Raw genomic sequence first — 13,094 nt, 5'->3', positions numbered from 1 at the left:
ACCTTAGTGGACCTGTCTCAAGCATTTTCTTTCTATACCTCTTCATGAAGATAGCCAGTTTCTTTTCTGCTTTAAATTCCTTGATTTAGTGTATTGTTGGTGCAGAATTCCTCAAGGTTTTTCAGAATCCCCATCCATCTTTAATCAGATACTGAAGAAGAACTTGTAGACCTTGGAAATGCCTTTCCCATCGACATTGGTTCAGTACATTGATGATTTGTTGACCGCTTCAAAAACGAAGGAAACATGCAGGCAAGATACTATTGCCTTACTAAATTACTTGGAAAGAATGGACACATATTGTCCCCAGCAAAATTGCAGTACTTCCAGAGAGAAGTGAAATATTTGAGAAATCAGATTGAAAAGGGAGTAAGAAAGATTTTGATAGAGCGTTACTGCCATACTGCAAATTAATTGTTCAGCTACACAGAGAGATGTCAGAATGTTTTTAGGAATGGTGAGCTATTGTCACCAGTTGATTCCCAATTTCTCAGCCATTTCCAAACCATTGCAGAAGCTGAACCACAAAGAGGTTACTGACCCTCTAGGGTTAGACCAAGCCTGTATGAAAGCCTTTATGGGGTTGAGAGAAGGTCTGTGCAAAGCTCCGGCTTTGGGAATGCCTGATTGCACAAAACCATTCCTGTTGTTTTGTCATGAACGCAATGCATGTTCTCTTTCTGTTTTGACACAGGTACATGGTGGTGTAAACCGCCCGTAGCATATTTTTCAGCTACTTTGGACCCAGTGGCAGCAGCTTTGCCTGGCTGTTTGTGAACTGTAGCAGTGGTTGGATTGAGGCTCACTCAGTGTGAGAGCAGTGTGATGGGACATCCCTTAACTGTTTTGGTCCCTCACTCCATTGAAGTTTTGCTCACACCAATGAAAACACAGCATCTCACAAATGCTAGGTTGACCAGTTACGAAACTGTAATTTTAGGTTCCCCAAATGTTACTCAGAAAAGGTGTACAGTACTTAGCACAGCAACTTTACTTTCAAAAGAGAATGTTGAAATTGACAAATTGAAAGATGTTGAACATGACTGTCTGGAAGTCACTGAATTGTGCACCGAACCTAGACCTGACATTTGAGATACCCAATTGGAAGAAAATGACCAAATTATTTTTGTTGATGGATCCTATTTAAGAGATAACATGGGCACATTAGAAGCAGGATATACTGTGTGCACCATTTCTGGCATACTCAAAGCTTCCTGGCTTCAGGGAGTATTTTCTGCACAAGTAGCTGAATTGGTGGCTCTTACTAGACCATGCCATGTTTCTGCACAGCTTAAAGTTACCATTTATACTGACAGCCAGTATGGATTTGGAATAGTGCATGACTTTGGCCAGCTATGGTCAGAGAGAGGTTTCATGACCTCTTCTGGTTCACCAGTTAGAAACAGTGTAAGAATCCATGATTTGTTGCAAGTTTTACAAATGCCTGAAAAGATTGCTGTGGTGAAATGCAGTGCACACCAAAGATCACAAGACTTTTTTTCAATGGAAAATGGATATGCAGATCAAGTCACAAGATTTTATGCATTGGATTGTATATCCTTCAAAGAGAAATGGGAACTGTTGCCAGAAGAAGACTTTGGCACAAGTTATGCACTGACTGTTGTTGACATTTGGGAAGAATTAAATTGGTGTGCAGGAAAATGTTGACAAAGAAGAAAAGAAAACGTGGTTTAAATGTGTACAAAGAGAAGATGATATTTGGGTGTCCGGGGGGGCACAAGTGGTGTTGCCCGACTATTTACTGATCCAAATGGCTAGATATTATCAAGGTCAAGCACATATTGGGAGAGATGCAATGATTCAAATTTTCAAGCAGACATGATTTAATCCAAAATTCTGACAGGTTGCCGAAGCAGTTTGCCACCGTTGTATTATATTTCAACAGATGAATGTGGGTAAAAGAACAGTTGTTAACATGATTCACATTGAAATAGCCTGAGGTCCATAAATGGATTTCACTGAAATGTCTGTGTGTGGAGGACTGAGATACAGATTGGTGAATGTTTGTATTTTTTGTCATTGGAATGAAGCATACCCCACACGCAGGAATGACAGCCTTACCGTAGAAAAATTATTGCTGAGGGAACTGATACCATGTTTTGGTTTTCCAGTTTCTTTAGAATCAGATCAATGAAGTCACTTCAACAGCAAAGTAATTAAATTACTATGTTCAGCCTTAAACATTGAGCAGAAGTTGCACTGTAGCTAGCTCCATGAAGCCTCAGGACAAATAGAACAAATGAATGGTACCCTGAAGTCACAACTTGCAAAGATGTGTGCGTCGACTAATCTGAAATGGCCAGATGAACTTCTGTTAGTTTTGATGAGTATGAGAAATATACCTGGCAGGAAAATTGGACTGTCTCCGCATGAAATCCTCATGGGCAGAGCAATGAGGTTGCCAGTGGTTCCTGCAAATGCTCTTGTGAACAGATGATGTGGTGTTGGATTACTGCAAAGATCTGGATGATTTGGTTCGCTCTTTTTCTCATCAGGTGGAAGACACAACTGTGCTGCCATCCCAAGATCAGAGCCACAACTGAGAGCTGGAGACCGGGTTATGATCCGAAAACACACGAAGAAGATTTGCTTGGAGCCTCGGTGGAAAGGACCCCACCAAGTAGTAATAGTTACTACCACTGCTGTGAAGTCTGCAGGAGTTCCAAACTGGGCACATGCCAGTCACACTTGAAAAGTACCCTGTCCTTTTGACAATGAAGAAGAGTCGTTGAGAGTACCAAAAACCTCCAGACAAACTCCAGAAGCAGAGAAGGAAACAGGAGAATCAGAAACAGACTCTGAGCAGACAGAGGAGAATCCAGATACCCTTGTAAGAGATGAGACGGAGGACTTACAGGAAGTTGACATTGAACCAGTCTCAACTGAGACAACAAGAGAGTCAAAACAGAGGAGGGTTCTCCCAGAAGCAGATGATCTTAAAGGGGAGAAAGAGCAGTCCATCGACCCATTGGACGGGGTTGAGTTAGATCAGAGTGAAACATATCTGACTCCTCCAAGTCCAGTTGAAGGTACCTCAAGTCAAAATCCTGCAGAACATGTCAAAGATGAAAGTCCGGTACTGAAGAGAGCATTGACCAAGGGAACACTGAAAGAAGACAAGTGGCAAAGATCACAAGTTAAGAGAAAAGAGTCAGTCACCTTGTCAACAATTAAAGAAGAAGTAGACACTACCAGGAGGGAAGATCTGGGTGATGAAGAAATAAGTGGAGATCAAAAACTAAAAAGAAAACAAATTGCGAATCAAAGGTATTCAGGACCTGAATGGGCATATGCAACAACTAGCGAAAGGCAAAATGATTTTTCTGTCATTTTGTTTTGATAGCAAAATTCCAGGTCAATACTTTGGCATGTGAAGTTGGTCTATAAACTGAATATTGAAAAAGACTTTGTGAAACTAAGAAAAGAAAGAGACATTAAAGACAACCTGAAAAGACTTTGAAATAAACTGCTTTGACAGACTGCTAAATTGATTTTGACAACAGTTACTGATTTCAGACAGACGCTCTGGAGAAGAAATTGAAAGCTGTAACCAACTGCAAAGAAGATTTTTGAGTTTTGTTGCATAGTTGTTGCATAGTTGTCCTTCTACTTCTGCTTCTTTACAGATCATGGATAAACATAACAAGCAGGTTAGGAACAATGGGTGCTGTAAATACATAGGTATTGGCTTAGCAATTGTATGCATGACAGTATTTTTGCTATTGGTTGTGAGCGTCAGCTTTCTCAGTAAGGCTGAGACTAATCACACCTCTTCTTTAGAAACTACTGTACTTATACAATTAGACAAGTTTAAGCAGGATAAAAAAATATTTGCATGTCGATAACTCACAGGGAGATTTTTCCTCCAATGTTTTCGATTGCTTGCTGTATGAATATGTTGAGACAATAAACATGAAAGAATGTTATGTTTGCATGCAAATTCCTTAATCAGTGGAAGAAGGAATAACTTGCAACAGCTTGTCATTAATGTATGGGATTAGTTGCAGTCTTCTATTAACAAGGTTCTACAACCAGGAATACATTCAGTATTTTTACTCAAACCATGATCTAGTGTTTTATTTCATTCCTATAATCAAGTACTTGAGTAGTGTAGCTAGAGAAGAGAATATAGAATTAGTAAGGGGTTTCTTTGAGCCTACACTGCCATTTGGCACAGCTTACACGCACAGGCATAACCTCACATGCTTGCGTTCAACAGTAGAAAAGAGTTTTCGAGATCAGAATGATGACAGGAAAAAGTGATTGAAGTAGAAAATAGATAAAGGGTTAGTGAAAAGGACATTTAGAAATTATCATGCATTTAGTGAAACTAAAACACAAGGGAAATTAGCTTTAGATGCGCAACACGTGGGAAAGCTTTGCATATATATAGGCCACAATCTAGAACTGACACTTTATTTGTGGGAACGAGTGAATGCCGACATGTGTTTCATTTTCAGAGTAAATGGATGTTTATGTTAAATGGACAAGACCCAGTGATTCCCAGGGTTTACCATATTTGTGGACAAAATGCCTATTACTGTCTTCCGAGAAGATGGAACGGCACATGTTAGCTGGGAATTGTTTTCCCAAAGATGTATCAGCTTGAGAAACTAGATGAGGCACCTAAGCTAAATGGATTACTCCTCGCTAGACCAAAGAGAGAATCTTATTGTCGCATAATTGGAGATATATTTGGAGCAATTATTCCCTCAGAGGGAGTTATTCTAAATTCTTTGAAAATTCAAAAGTTGTCACCTATTGTGGATAACATGTTGAAACGTTTTTCTGGAGCCATGGTCTTAATGGACACTGAAATGGCTGCGATACTATGACTTTTCAGAACCGCTTTGCGTTAGACATTTCTGTAAAATGCTGAAATTGCAACATTGTTGCACGCATGTTCCTGATAACAGTAGAGTAGTTAAAAGCTTTTTTTAACATTCTGACTAACATCAACTCTGACTTAAAAGTTCTAAAAGAACCTGGGATTTAGGAGAAAGTTGGCAAAGGTTTTATTGCTTTGGGAAATTGGCTGGGCAACCTAGGGAAAATATTATAGCCAATATTGATTATTGTGATTTTTATCATCGGCCTAATTGGATCTTGTGAATTGTGCACTATGATAAAAAGACGAAGGATCAAAAATGAACAGAGAAGGGAGAAAATTGGAAAAATTGAGAAGCAGATATTTTGATGAAAATGTGGAAAAGGGGGAAAACTTCACACATTATAAAGAAACAAAATGTTATATTATCAAAAATGTGTGTTGTGTGATGTAGGGTGTGATGGCATATTTAGTCATCAGAGGAGGGATTGTGAGAGATGAATTAACCAATAATCAATTTGCATTGATTAGTAACTAAGACTTTACATGAAGTATGCTGATATTGTGAAATCAAGTGTTTGGAAAATGTGCCCACCTAAGTGGCCATCATGATGTGTACGACATTAATAAAGAAAATAACATTAATTATTTAGAAATAATAGTGTACATAATTAAATATATTAGTGGACCATACCAACATGTTAATGAAATGTATTTGCTTAATCTTACTAGGCATGGAGTAATTATGAAATTACAGGCCTAGTCAAAAGGGCCTCTTGTTAAGCTTTATGGCATAATATAAACATTCCTAAATGTTTTCACACTTGTTCTGTGTTCACACAGTGCTGCCCAAATGTATTTGTAATGGTGCCACGTTAAACTGGTCGATATCTTAAACTTTCTTGTGAGAACTGTCTGTGCTAATACAATGTACTAGCGGCCAATATATTTGTATCTTTGGTGCATGAGAAGCTGAAGTTCCCAGGACATGACAACGGCCTCAATGACGGGTGTTATGAATTGCAACTAAAGCTACCAGATGGAAAACTGGTGATGGGAACGGGAGAATTAGAGCCAATCATTGACGTGTGAAAGTCTGTCTAACTATATCACACATTTAAGAATTAATGTTTATTGGCTCTACAATGAACGTTCAATATTCTGACCAATGGCGGTGCAAGAAATTATTTTATGGATTTTAACATATCCTGACTGCACTCGGCACAAACAGCTCAGTTCGAGGAGGAGAAGCAGTTAGTGTTAGATCTAGAGCAGTTCCAATGCAGTCCCAGATGCCCTTGATGCTGTTTTCTTAGTTTGATTCCCTTTCCAAGTTTGATGAGGTTGACTTAGAGCCCAACCGTGGCTGAACCAATCCCATTAATTTTCCCCTGCCAGTGCTGAGCAGATGGATTTCCATCTGAGAAAGAAGTCTCTGTTTGCTGACCCATTGAGGAGAGGTATAACTAAACTTAATTTTTTTCTGATATACATTTTTGTTCTTTTCTAATGAGACTACTGGATTTTGAGCAGCAAGATCGTCCACGCTGTGGGAGACTGAGCCTGACCCACTGTGGGTGAAACCTGTTGTTCCAAATCTGGGTTTTGCTCCAGTTAACTAGCAGTGCCTCGTCTCTACCAAAGGGTAGAGATGATTGGGCAGCCGAGCGCATGACATATCATACTTCTCAGGGAAGTCGTGGTCACTCAGGTCACATCCGGTTCTCTCATTCACAATTCAGTCTCATATATGAATGACAATAAGAAGCAGTATGAGTTTTAAAAACTGGGTTAATAAAACGACTGCATTTTAGATAGCAAAGCGTGAGCTGCAATAACCAGGACGACACAACATGACAATATTAAAATGGTGACGAGAAGAGTGAAGCATAAGAATATTGTCACTAGGAATTCATAATCTGATCACAGTATGTTAAGCTCTAATTCTGCCTTTCAGGTTCCCCCGGGAGGACATCAACCCTCATACCTGAGCAAAGGCATGTAGTCTGCATTAGCATCTGCAGTCAGCAGTCAGCATACAGTCGTACTTCCCTGGCTGGAATCTCCCTCTTAACGTGTAATGGAACTAGGAAGTGTTTTTATAATAACACAGCTGATGTTCTAAGAAAATGTCCCAACGTAAGGATGTGTATTTTCTACGAATGTTGGAGACTAAACTTCTACCATGTTCACCGGCAATGTACCAAACTGTAGCCTTGACTGAAGCACAAAGTGATCAAGAATGTCTTGTTTGAGAACACAAGCTAAGCTAGATAGATGAAAATAAAAGAAGACCGTAAAACTGGTTAATGTAAAAATAACAATGCAAAGCCGAATAAAATATATCTAGGTCAAAGTGCACAGTGGCCTAGTGTGTTAAACTAACGTGCATGGAGCTATAACTAAAATGGCTACACAACACCTTCCCCTTGTTGGTTGAAAGTGGTTCAAAGCCAAAACTAAAATTTCATTATTAAAAAACTCAACCTAAGATATATTTGAAAACCAGGTCAATTTTGACAAGTTAAAATGACACACAAGCATACTACTTGGCAATTTACAACATGAGCACGTGGCTTATAACCGAATCCAACGGACATGTCAATTAAGAAAAGTTCCAAATGAAGTACGAGCCATGGAGAACAGGAGACCTTCCACTTCGGCAGGTGACAGAACCGGAAAGTCCGTGCCAAAAATGATCAAGGAGCAAGTGTGTTCCATAACCCCAGTGTCAACAAAGGCGGCATCCCATGGAGTGCCCATTGATGAGTTGTTGGCAACTTCCTCCAGGAAGGGTAACTCATAATCAGCTTCACGTATCAAACGCAGCCTCAGTGCGCATGTCTGGTAATGAACCCTCAGCGAGAACATCAACAGATCAGCATCTACTGCTGGGGGGGCTGCTGTGAAAGACAAACTTCCAGTGTATGTTCGAAAGAGCACCAGAGGCACCGGAACACGGGCTGCATACAATACAGAACCGGTCTGAATGACAAAGACCAGTCACACTCCAATTGCTCCAGGAGTGTTGCTTCAAAATGCTGTATCATACGTTCACGACACAGCTGTGCTGATGGGAGTGCCGTCATTTCTCCTCGTTGCGGCAGGACAGGACAGCCATTGCGCATAAACAACAGCAACAGCAACAGCAGGATGCCAGCTAATAAAGCCAAAGTTATCGGAAATCCCCCAAAAATACTACCGAAAATTGAGTGGATAGCTGAAGGTATCAAACCGAATATGGAGGAGAAGGTGTGAACAAAACCAGAACCAACAGCTTTGAAAAATTTGCGATTCCAGTCATGCTGGATGCATTAAATATTCGTCCCACGAGTTCACCAAAGTGTCTCGGTAAGTTCATATTTAACAGGGACTGTTTTCTGCTGATGACCTTGCCACTTGAAGTGCGTAGGTCTTGCGTGCAGATGTAAGGGCCACATGCTTTTGAAACAATAGAGCCTTGAGTCTACTTAACTTGTCAAAATTCACATTTGAAGTAGCAATGTAAGGCCAAATATCAGCTACCTCCTTAAATTTAGTTGGGGAAACAGTACGTTCCTGCAGCATGTAAGACCGAAACAACGTACAATTCCGGCCCGCATGCCACAACAGTCTTCACTATTGAGAAGGACGTAGCTGCCATTTGAAAGCACCTGGAACATACGTCTAATCAAGGGGACTGGAACTCCCTTAAGATAACAAGCCAAGTTTGCAGCCAAGGCGTTACACGCCCCATGCATGGACAGCTGTTTACAAATCATCGAATGGCTGACTGAAGTCTTGCATTCACTACCGCTAAGAAAGACCTCTTTCATGCCATTGAAGCATTTGTACGAGAAGGGAAGCTCCCACGAAGCTCCTGCTTTTCATATCTGCCTACCGGAATGTGTGGTAAACAGGAGGTGAATTGTAGTGTGGAAATAGGCAGATTAATAACCCCATGTATTAACCACTCTGCCGATGGTATTTTGGCCACGGTAAAAGGCAACTTTTCTAATTTCTCAATGTTAAGCATGACATAAGTCGCTTCTTAGCAATTAGTTGTTGTTGTGTTAGATTAAAAGAAGAAAATATCTCACTTGCACTGACGTGCTGCCATGGAACGCGACCTGCCTTCACTGTTTGAAGCGTCGAACCCAACTGCATAATGGACCTGATCTGACTTTGTCCATGGTGTAAGGAAGACATATCAGATTGTATAATGTCTATAGCAGAAGAGACAATGTTGTTAATTGTCTATATCCGGTCAGACCATTATCCACAACAGCTAATGCCTTTTTTAAAAATTTCCTGGTCTATTTGCCTTAACCGGGCAGCAGCATCTTGTTGGGAAAGTTTCCAAATCTCATTGTGTACTGCATATAAAAAACGCTTCTTACGTGGTGTTCTGGGGCCTGACAAGAAATCTTGTAATACTTGTAAAAGGTACACTGTTCCACGTGTTCTATAACGGCCTAGGGGACCTGAAGTCTCAGGAGCAAGAGCCCTCACATCACAATGGATGACTGGTATCATCATCGGGAAATGCTCCTCGCCAGGCCGGCGCTGCAACGCCTGACGGGCTCCCCGTAAGGGGGCTCTAAGCCGTGCTGTTCTGATAGTGACTGGTGGGTTCAAACTATCTGGACAGAAATGCCTGTAGTCCGGCACCAGCGCACGTAGCGCACGTAGCGCACATAGGAGAGGACAGGTGTTCTCTCCTATGTGCGCTGGTCCCGGAACTCCAGAGGCACCGTGTGTGGCTATTAGGTGACTCTGGTTACCCCAACCTGTCATGGCTACTGACCCCAGTGAGGAATCCCAGGACAAGGGCAGAGGAACGCTACAATGAGGCCCATGGGCGTACTAGGAGGGTGATCGAGCGGACCTTCGGCCTCCTGAAGGCCAGGTTCAGGTGTCTGCATATGACAGGTGGATCCCTATTCTACTCACCAAAGAAGGTGTGCCAGATCATCGTGGCCTGCTGCATGCTTCACAACTTGGCTTTGCGACAACAGGTGCCTTTTCTGCAGGAGGATGGTCAAGATGGCGGTGTTGTGGCAGCTGTGGAGCCTGTGGACAATGATGAGGATGAAGCAGAGGAAGAAGACATGCAGAACAGGGACTCAGTGATCCAGCAATATTTCCAGTGAAACACAGGTGAGAATCCATTCCTGCCTAGTACATGTACTTTTACACTACTACCTCTATCCTGTCTGTCGTTTTCACCCAGTGTATGGTCACTGAGTTGTCACTTTCCCTTACGGTTTCACAGGTGTGGGTCCCAACGTTTCTCATCTGCTTAGATTCCTCATGGACTAGAGCTGTGTGACATAGGTATGTTGACATTACTATTTCAAGAACATTTTGTCACTGTAATCGCAAATACACTATTTCGAAATCACAGACAGACTCCAGATCTTTTGGTGCTTTAATTGTGTTTATTTAAATACAAAGGGCCTTATTTATACTTTTTGGTGCAAAACTGCACTAAGGCAGTTTTGCCCCAAAAAGTTTTGCACCGGCTTGCACCATTTTTTAGCACCAGCTGGGCACCATATTTATGGTATTAATTAGCGTCATTTTTTTTTTACTCTAATTCAGTGCAAAACTAACTCCATATTTATACTTTGGTGCTAGACCCGTCTAGCACCAAATTTATGGAGTTAAAGTCATTTTTTGGAAGTGGAAACCTACCTTGCCTTAATGAGATGCAAGGTAGGCGTTCCCGTGCAAAAAAATGACTCTATGGCCTTAACACCATATTTATACTCCCATGTAAAAATGGTGCAAGGGAGGGAGGAGGGGTAAAAAAATGGGGCAAAGCTTGCTTTGCCACATTTTTTAAGACCTGGGTCAACTGCAGGTGTTAGGGGACCTGTGGCCCTATTTCCATGGCGGAACACCATGGAATAAGCCCAGAGGTGCCCTCCCTAGGCCCTAGGGGGACCCCCACCCACACTAGAGGGACTGCGAGGATGGGGGACCCCATCCCAAGTAAGTACAGGTAAGTGCATTTTATTTTTGAAAGTGCCATAGGGGGCCCTGAAATGGGGCCCCATACATGGCACCGGGTGCAATGGCCATGCCCAGGGGACCCCTGTCCTCTGTGCTGGCCACTGGGGTGGTGGGCATGACTCCTGCCTTTTCTAAGGCAGGAGTCATGTGGCATGGTAGGTTTAGCACCACAAAATTACGCTAATCTGGTTAGAGTCATTTTTTTTTTACTCTAACCTGCCTAAAGTCATTTTTTGGTGCTAAACCCTCTTCTTCTATACTGCCAGCCCCACCCGACTAAAGTCATTTTTTTAAACTCTAGCCTACCCTTTGCACCGGATTGCACCATTCCATAAATATGGTGCCCGACTGGTGCACAGAAATGGTGCAAGCCGGTGCTAAACTTTTTGGTGCAAAACTGAGTTAGTGCAGTTTTGCAGCAAAAAGTATAAATAAGGGCTAATATTTTGTAAGTTTGCGCCACTTTTGTGTCATAAAATGATGTTAATGCGGTGCAAAAAAAGTTTAAATCAGGGCCTTGGTGCTAGATGGGTCTAGCACCAAAGTATAAATATGGAGTTAGTTTTGCACCGAATTAGAGTTAAAAACAATTACACTAATTTGGTGCAAACAGAGTATAAATATGCCGCAGAGTATAAATATGCCCCTAAATATGGCGTTAAGGCCATAGAGTCATTTTTTGCACGGAAACGCCTACCTTGCATCTCATTAAGGCAAAGTAGGTCTCCACTTTCAAAAAATGACTTTAACTCCATAAATTTGGTGCTAGAGGGGTCTAGCACCAACGTATAAATATGGAGTTAGTTTTGCACCGAATTAGAGTAAAAAAAAATGACACTAATTGGGTGCAAACAGAGTATAAATATGCCCCAAAATATTGAAGGGGGAAGTTAAATGGTGAGGGGTGATGGCGGAGGAGTGTCCATGGCAGAGTCCAGTCTATTAGTCTCACAGGTGCATTGCCCATATGGGCATAGGAAGTGGAGCTGGGGCAGTTTCAAAATGGACAGGGTGACAAGGTGGGACAGTGGGATGACAATTAGGGTGGTCTCATTTCTTGGCGGGGGTCTTGGCATCGTGCTCTGTCTTGTTCCTGGATCTCAGGGACCGTTTGCGGGGTAGTTCTCCGTCTGCAGGGGGTGGGGTGCTGGTGTGGTAGTCCTGTGGCGGTGCCTCCTGTCCACTAGCGCTGGCAGAGGTGATGGGCAGTTCATCGTCCATGCTAGTGTCAGGGGCCCCTTGTAGTGCCACAGTGTCCCTCCTGGTGTTGAGTACTCCCTTCAGCACCCCTACGATGGTGCCCATGGTGGAGCTGATGGTTTTGAGTTCCTCCCTGAACCCCAAATACTGTTCCTCCTGCATCCGCTGGTTCTCCTGGAACTTGGCCAGTACCGTTGCCATCGTCTCCTGGGAGTGGTGGTAGGCTCCCATGATGGAGGAGAGGGCCTCGTGGAGAGTGGGTTCCCTTGGCCTGTCCGCCCCCTGTCGCACAGCAGCCCTCCCAGTTCCCCTGTGTTCCTGGGCCTCCATTCCCTGGACCGTGTGCCCACTTCCACTGCCCCCAGGTCCCTGGTGTTGTTGGGGTGGTGGGTTATCCTGGGTTCCCTGCAGTGGTGGACACACAGCTGATTGACGTGTCCTGGGGACGGAGGTATGGGCCCGCTGGGTGGGTGCTGTGCCGGGTTTTTCCTGAAGGGGGAAGGTCTGTGGTGGCCTCTGCCTGTGTGAGGGGAACGGACTGTCCCGAGGCCCCCGATGGTCCGGGCTGGTCATCTAGATCCAGGTGGACAGAGGTGCTGTCATCACTGTGGGCCTCTTCTGTGGGTGGAGTGGACATGTCTGGACCCTCCTGTCTGGTGACGTTGGGTAGTGGTCCTGCAGGGGTGGAAAGGCATGATTATTGCATCTGTGTGTGGCATGGTGTGCAATGGGTGGGTGACCGTGTACCCCAGTGCTGGCATTCCTGTGTGTGAGCTTGTGTGATGATGGTTTAGGGGGGTGTATGGGTATGTGCAGTGGGCATGCTTTAGTGATGGGTGTCCATGCGTTGTTGTTGCATGCAGGGCTTGGTTTTGGGGATGTATGGTTTGTGATATTGGTACATTTGTGAGGAGTTGGAGTGATAGGGGTGAGGGCGAGGGTGGGGGTATGTGATGGCATGCAGGCAGGGTGGGGGACGTAATAGTTAATATTTGACTTACCAGAGTCCATTCCTCCACCGACTCCTGTGAGGCCCTCAGGATGCAGA

The sequence above is a fragment of the Pleurodeles waltl genome, chromosome 4_1 (genome assembly GCF_031143425.1).
Source record: "Pleurodeles waltl isolate 20211129_DDA chromosome 4_1, aPleWal1.hap1.20221129, whole genome shotgun sequence".
Classification (NCBI taxonomy): Eukaryota; Metazoa; Chordata; class Amphibia; order Caudata; family Salamandridae; genus Pleurodeles; species Pleurodeles waltl.
This window is presented reverse-complemented; position numbering follows the sequence as displayed.